The 6000-nt window shown below is 50.4% G+C and overlaps 1 protein-coding gene across 1 annotated transcript in view; it reads left to right on the top strand.

Annotated features, from left to right (window-relative positions):
- Positions 1-1745: 1745 nt before the first annotated feature.
- LOC104564533 (sodium- and chloride-dependent betaine transporter) overlaps positions 1746-6000 on the top strand; it is a 40160-nt gene continuing 35905 nt past the window's right edge. The window contains exon 1 of the mRNA XM_088521560.1: positions 1746-1873. The gene's annotated coding sequence lies outside the window, so the exon portion shown is untranslated. The remainder of the gene's footprint in view (positions 1874-6000) is intronic.

The following is a 6000-nucleotide window of genomic DNA, read 5'->3' as shown; positions in this document are numbered from 1 at the left end:
AGGAACTGCAGCAGTACAACGCTTGTGTACAGCCGGCACGTGATACTCATGATTTAGTCTTTCAGGACTTGAGATACAGCCCTCAAGCCAAGAGATGGAACTTGACCCTGCAGGCATTGATTCTGGCCCATGAAAGAGAAGGATCAGGCCTATCTTCCTTGTCTGGATGTACTCCATCAGCCCTAACAGGTAGGTGAAAGCCAGTGCCACAGGAAGTGGTGTGCTTGGGAAACTGAAATCTGGAAATAGGCTTCTGCGCTCTCTCTCTTTTTTTTTTTTTTTTGGTCATGGGTGCCAGGGAAGATACATAGTCTGAGCAGTTATCACATCCCTGCTGCCCTCCCAGCTGTGCTCCCTGACTGCGACCGCAGGGATGGGGCTGGCTGGCTCAGAGCTCTTGGGACCCTGGAGACAACACCTAGCACTTGTCCTGAGCTGGTTTGCCTGCTCTTTGGGCTACCCAACAGGACGGAACTGGAGACCAGGCTATCTTTAAAGTCTTACATGAGGTAGCAGATAAATGCACCCCAAAGTAGGAGACATCTTCTCCTGGTGAAGATGACCATCTTCCTCAACAAAGCCCTCGCCAGGGCTCCTACAATCTCTGTTTTTTTGTGTGTGTGGCTGCTAGGGAAAAGGCATAGTCTGTCCAAGCTGTTACTGCAGCCTCACTAGGACTTTTGTCAGCTCTCCAGTTTGACTGACAGGTTTTGCGCTGTGGGGACCAGAGGCTGCTCATCCGGTGAGCTCTGACATAGGTGAGCATATCAGAGCATGTGCTGGACACATCCCCCCTCTGATCTTGTGCACCGCTTTGATTTAACCACATGGGTGCATGGAGAGGTCAGTAGGAGTTTGGCTGGCACATTAGCAGACAAAGCACAAAGATGAGACAGTAATAGCCATTAAAGCAAAATTACTGTGCTGAACTGCCTTGAGAAAAGTGGCAGAACTGGAATGTCTGCTGCCAATATCGGTTGTGAAGAGCCTCGGAAAAGGGCACTGCGGCTGGCACGTGCACACAGGCAAAGCCTCTGGTGTAGCCATAAAGTCACACAGGAATGCTTCCTCCTAGCAGATATGACCACCCTGTCAAAGCAAACACTCAGTGTTTCTGCTGGCTGTCAGAGCTCTTGTAGGAGCCACATTTGCATTTGCAGTGTATAGCACGGATGAGTCTGCATGAGCCTGGGACAAGCTTTTGCCTCCTTGCTGCTCACTGCCTTTCACTGAATCTTCCTGGTGACACCTGGGACCCTTGAGCTTGATCACTAAAGCAGGTTTAGTGTAACTGTCCTAGGAGACGGTTTGTTCTGTAGGTTTCCTGGACTCTTTTAAGAGATTCCACTATCCCATTGAGAGATGTCACTATCCCACTAAAGCACTGGCAAGGCATGTGGCAGGCAGGCTGGGCAATGCCATGGGCTCTGCAAGGCAGGATTTGTATGATCAGTATGAGCAGACTTGGACTCACTCCGCTAACTGCCATCGTTGCTCTCTGCAAACTTCTGTATTTTGCCCTGGCTGACTCTGGCAACTTTCTTTTCTTGCCTTCCTCTCAGGGCCACAGTTCAAGGTCTGGTGAGGGGTATGTTGTAAGAGAGCTGGGGAGAAAGTTCTCCCAGCCCAGTACACCTCCCCATCTGACCTCCCACCACCCACATGAGAGCTGGGTGATAATTTGGTGGGGAGGGATGATGGAAGGGGAGGGAACAGAGGAGGAGAGAGGGAAATTGTCATGTTAACTCTTGATAACTCGTGTTATCTCTTCGAGATTAGAGGCATCTCAGTGTGCCTCTTACACATTCAGTGGATTCCCTGCCTGGACTCCGGTGGAACAGGGTTGCCTGAGGGGGGTCTGTACTGGATTCAGGTGAGTTGGGTGCTTGTTTGTTGAGCATGTCATGTTGGGAGTGCTGGTGTGTCTGGTCCACCCTTCGGCAGCCTGTAGTGCTCTGCCACCAGACTTGCAAGGGGAAAAATTCCCAAAGTTAAGCAAAGGAAGAACGAGCTGGAGGATGGGGAGCAAACTGTCTGGATCAGCCCAGGGTTGTTTTTCACTTAAGGTTCTTATTGGAAAAGACAGGCAGCAACATTGCTGGGGAGTGCCAAGAAGCTGCAGAGCAAAGGGATGCCCAAAGGGCAGGTGATTGGTACTGGAGGTTGCAGCAGCTGAGGGAAGGAAGGCCTCAGGCAGCAGAAAGACTGGCAAGTGAGGTGAGAGGGGATCAGTGGGGATGGGAACAAAGAGCAGTGTTTGTTAGGCGAGAATATGTGAAGCGGGAAAGGCACGAGGTGTAAGGCAGGCTGCCAGCAGCTCAGCCCCTGACATCCATATGCAATGGCCCCCCCCAGACTGCTCTGAGGAGGGGCTGTCACAGCCATGTGCTGTGAGCTTAGGGGCTGCAGCGATATGAGATGTGTCTGGAGGTCTTGCCTTCATCAAAGTTGTGCCTAGTTAGGGGGATAGAACTGGCCCTGGACAGGGAAGGGAGTCAGTCTGTCTGGTGCACGTGCTAACCTCTGTTATCTGTGGGTGTTACTTGCGTACAATCCCATGTGGGAGTTTCATAACACCTGATCCATGTCTCCTTAAACCAACAATGCTTTTAAAGTAATCACTGCTAATCAGGACTTTCATCCAGTCTCATTGGAAGTGCCATTATTCCAGCTTCTCCTTTTTGACAGCCGCTGATATGAGGGGCTGAACTTTGGACCTGACCTTCCCAACCCTGCAACAGCCCATCTTTGATGAACTGTTCGGGGCAGATGCAGTCGTTGCTGAGGGCAGGCTCAGGAGTCCTGCCTCTCCCTGCTGGTCCTCACAGGCAGGGCTATAAGTAAAGCAATTTTGGTGTCACAGGTCTCGGGGCAGATACAGCTACTCTCAGAGGGCAATGGTGCCTCACTGTCCCTGTTGCATGTGGTGAATGGGTTTGTGAGGGTAGGGATTTCCTTTGGGCCCATGCTCACCTGCAGAGAGTGGCGACTCTGCACCCAGCGCTCCCTTCATCCATCAGCTTCCAGGCTCCGTCTGGCCTGTGTCAGCGGTGCGTGGCTGAGGAGGGGTTCATGCAGGCCAGGAGCCTCCCTCCTGTCACATGCTGCCCTGCATTCAGGGACTTTGCTGCCTCCGCAGGGTAGTATCCCCATTGGCCACGGTTTCCTCTCCTCTGGACTCTGCCCCTTCTGTGCGGTGCCTCCGGACCACCCGTTGGGTCGCTGCTCCCCTGTGCTTTTCCATGTGGGTCACTGGAGGAGGCATCGGCCACTCGCGTGCCTGTTTGCTCAGCGGGTCACTGGAGCAACGTGGCTTTTGGCCTCTGTGTCATTCACCTGGCTCTACCCTTTCAGCAAGGGGCTGTGCAGGCACCTGCGCTTTATTGGGTGCCAGGGTGTCCTGGCACAACCACGGGACTTCAGCAAGATGCCTCTGACCACATGGACTAGGCATCAGGAGGCTCCTGGCTAATGGGGTCTGCCTATGGCCCTCTGAGTCCACAGGATGTGCCCTAGGGGACCCGTCACAGTGGTACCCTGAGAGAAGGATGGATCCTGCCAAAACTGCGTGCAATGGGCCCTTGTGCTATGTGACAGTAGATATGGACAGGATATGTCTGAGTTTATTTGGTTTGATGAAAAGGCAGAGGTAGGATTCTGTTCATACTTACCTGCCCTTTACAGACCTCATCAGCTAGTCTTGATATTTTTCCTAGGCTGAAGGAAGCACTTCTGCATCTCTGTAGTCTAGCGCAGGGCTGGTGATTCAACACGGACAGAGATTGAACTAGTGCAGAGAACAAGCTGCACTGCATTTGGTGAGTAACTTGGTGCTGGCCATCAGGAAAGATCAGCCTCGGTTACGGACATAGAAGGCTCTCCTGCTTTCATAGCAAAAAGACAGGCAGGAGCCATTCATTCCCCTTCTCAGCTGGTCGTATGTGCTCTGAAGGATGAGGCTCTGTGTTCTTTGCAGCTTGTATCACAGGTGCACATGCCATTAGCATATTTACAATTGCTCCTTATCTCACTCTTTGCTGGCATCAGTGAGCAGCAAACTCACCAACTACAGGAGTGTTGCTCTTATTTCTTCCTGGAGAAAACATAAGCAGAATCTTATCCTTTTTACTTCCTCCTATGCCCCATGAACCTTGCTGAACAGATGCTTTGAAAATGCCCTATAGCCCACACAACCTGCAAGTTAATTAGAAGGTGTAAAGAAACCATCTAGCTTTGATCAGCTTGGAATGAAAGACATTTTAATTTTGAATGCTGTCCAGGAGCTGATCAGTTTTTCTCTTGCTACATGTTTCCCTGCCCTTTTCTTTTTAGCAGTTGGAGTGAGCTGTTCTGCTAGCAGTGTTTGGATCTGGAAACGGCTGTGGTTAAAGCAGCCAGCCCCATTCATGTGGCTGCTTTTAAAATGTCTGAAAAGTACTTACTCCTACTGCTAATATTTACCTGTCCATCCTGCAGTTACAGCCTATTCCAGTGGCAGCCCTCATGCACTAATCCAACTAAGTTTGTTCCTTAAGCTGTGCTCAGGCACTGCTGTTTCTCACACACTCCTGATTTTTTCTTTGTGCTCCCTCAGCTGTCCTCTCTTCTTGCCATCAAAATGCAATGCAGGATTTCAGCTGCTGACTGACTGCTGGTTCATATCAGGCAACTGGAGAATTTTCCATGTCCTCCTGCTACTCCTTTTGTAACACAGTGCAGCCTGTTTTCCTTTGTATTCTTCCCTTCCCACCTTAAATTGCACTTTACATGCTTGACTGCTGCTTGTGTGAAATAAAACAGAAAGTATAAATGCAGCTCAGCTGTCTGCAGTGTCACCTGCAATCCCGTCTTGTGGTTCCTTCAGCTCAGGCAGTACCTACAAGTGTCCAAGGGTGCTTTAAATTGTGTTTCCTCCGATAAGCATTATCTCGTGCGTTTTAACGATGTCTCAATTGCTGTTTCATTGTTCACTTTTGAGATTTGTCTCCCTCTCATTTACCTTGAGATCAAATAGCAGGAGAGGTCTAAGGGAGAGTGTTAGCTTCCCAGCACTAGGAGCTCGTGTGTGACGGCAGGCACTGTCATCTGGTTTGCAGGGAGACATGCAGCAGGGGAATGTCTCGTGGCTTCTTCCTTCTTTCTCTGGGGCCTTGTCTCACCTGAGCAGCCAGCTGTAAGCCCTGGATAAGCCCTTTCCACCTGGGGAGGGGGCTGAGGATACCCCTGTGCTTTCAAAGGATGCTTTCCGTTTCCTTCAGGGTCCTCTCTCTCTGGTTCATGCTTCCCCCCCTTTGATGGCAGCTATTCCCAAATACAACCTATGAATACTATTCTCCTGCATTTCTACACTGTATTTTCTGCACACCAGAGTGAACCTATGAGTGCCCAAAGCATTTCAGATGCGCCCTTGCTCTCCCTTGCCTTCCATGGTCTTACCTGAAAGACCCCACAGGGGCAGGTGCTGAACTAGCACAGCACAAAAGACTTGAGCAAGGAAAGACTGGACTAGTCCATTCAAGTGTTGAAGACGAGAACTAGTTGGTGCAGCCTGTGCTTCTGGCTGACTGCAAGCTGTGTGCTTGTGTGTTAGTGACTGGGAAAATCCATGCAGATTCTTGTTTTCTCAGCATTAAATCTCATGAGTTAAAAACTGTGGCTGCCTCCACACAGTATATTCCATACCAACCCAGTTACTTTCACACTGGGCTGCCTGTGACGCTGGACAGGAAAGAAGCCCCCATCTTCTCTGCAGGAAGACAACAGGCTGGTAGTTATACCTGCAAAGGATATTCTGGGCACCTCTTCATAGCGTTGATGGAAGAAACTGCAACAGGTCACCTCTGAAATAGCAACAGTAAGATGAGAGGGAACCAAGGAAGAAAGATGCTGTTAGTGGATGAACAGGCCCAGGGGAGGGAGTAGGGCTAGAGGCAGTGTCAGACTTATCAGTGGGAAAAATGTCTCAGACCAAAAGAGTTAGAGGAGCAAGTTTGCTGCCTG

Source organism: Tinamus guttatus, unplaced genomic scaffold (assembly GCF_059628265.1).
Source record: "Tinamus guttatus ecotype Peru unplaced genomic scaffold, ASM5962826v1 Tinamus_guttatus_pri_ptg000125l, whole genome shotgun sequence".
NCBI classification, from domain to species: Eukaryota; Metazoa; Chordata; class Aves; order Tinamiformes; family Tinamidae; genus Tinamus; species Tinamus guttatus.
Note: the sequence above shows the minus strand (reverse complement) of the source record. Positions and strands in the feature narration are given on the sequence as shown.